This window comes from Berghia stephanieae, chromosome 10 (assembly GCF_034508935.2).
Source record: "Berghia stephanieae isolate SIO BIC M18660-M18661 chromosome 10, UCSD_Bste_1.3, whole genome shotgun sequence".
NCBI classification, from domain to species: domain Eukaryota; kingdom Metazoa; phylum Mollusca; class Gastropoda; order Nudibranchia; family Aeolidiidae; genus Berghia; species Berghia stephanieae.
The window spans coordinates 34,964,944-34,966,403 of NC_088369.1; the positions used below are offsets into that span (position 1 = coordinate 34,964,944).

General features: G+C 40.6%; 1 non-coding gene across 1 annotated transcript; it reads right to left on the reverse strand.

The window, feature by feature from the left end:
• Positions 1 to 444: 444 nt before the first annotated feature.
• Positions 445 to 563, reverse strand: LOC144956210 (5S ribosomal RNA). The gene has a single exon (XR_013641925.1). It is a non-coding gene; the product is annotated as a 5S ribosomal RNA (ribosomal RNA).
• Positions 564 to 1,460: the final 897 nt, after the last annotated feature.

Genomic DNA, 1,460 nt, shown 5'->3' on the forward strand with positions numbered 1-1,460 from the left:
TGTTGTCCTGTGGTACGACACTCGCTTTCGGATCGGTGGGTTCAGGGTTCGAGTCCCGCTGAGTCAAGCATAATTGAGTCGTTAAAGAAGGCTATTTACTCACATTCTCTCACCACACTCGGGTGAAAAGTGAACCAGACCGTTAACAGCGTTGTCTCTGTCCGAAGAGACAACAGGCGTCATGTCACGTCCTAAATGTTGCTGTTGGCTTGGGACCCTTTGTAAAGCGCATTGAGCATGTTTAGTAGATATTGTTCTATATGCAAGCTCAAGTATTTTTGTCCTCTTCATTCCGATGTGGAAAAAATACACATTAAATAAGGGTAAATTTGTCTTTAGGGTCTATTCCAAGGGAAGACTGGAATAACGCAGGCATGAGCTTCAAAGTTTCAAAGTTTCAAAGTTTATTCAATCTTAGGCTTTCGCCAATAAATAAAAAAGGGATGTCTACAATACGTGGGATTCCCAAGCGGTCACCCATCTAAGTACTAACCACGCCTGACGTTGCTTGACTTCAGTGATCGGACGAGAACCGGTATTTTCAACGTAGTATGGTCGCAGACAGCGCCGCAAATTGAGTTAAGGCAAGGTGACTTGCTCAAGGCTACACAACGAGGCAAGTAGTCGAACTCGGTACCTTTTGGGTAGGAAGCAAATACTGTACCGCTGAGCCACGTTGCCCTTATTATGTGACCCACCACCTCAATCTAGTATCGAGTCATGCTGACACAGACAACAGTATTATTGTAATATCATTAAGGTAACTAATCGTTTCAGAGCACTATTTTGTCGGTATGCTTTTAGATGGCAGAAAATGAACTTGGAATTGAAAATGATATGTGACCCATCGTCTTTTAACAGTATTATGTCGGGACGACCGAACCCCCCAAAAATGTAAATTTTGGAATAAGATATTGAGAAATACATACGAACTTGGAGTTCTGGGCAATGCCAGAAACTGTATTTATTTTCCACTTAAACGAAGAGATATTGATCCAAATTTCCATATACATATTTGTGGCTATAATTTACAGCATCAAGTCCATGTCGATATAATATACGATCCTTACACTCCTGCTATTTGGAATTGGATTCAATAGTCTGATGTCACGTCGCCCAGCAACGGCGGTCATCGTGGTTCTAAACAGAGAAAATCGGTACTTGTTATTCTTCACGCTGGCTAGAAATTTTCATATGTCTTGTGATCATAATGTGTAAAAGCCAAAACATGATCACATTTATAATGTTTTTCTTTTACCATTTTATGCTCGTCGGAGAAATATTTCATAAGGGCGTCCGCCATTGTTCCGATAGTTTAGAGCTCGTTACTAAGTTAGCATGCGTCATTACGAGGGAAGTGACGTTACGACTGTTGAAGCGTATTACCATAATATACATATTTGTGGCTATAAGTTACAGCATCCAGTCCATCTCGATTATTTTTTAATATACGAGTCTTA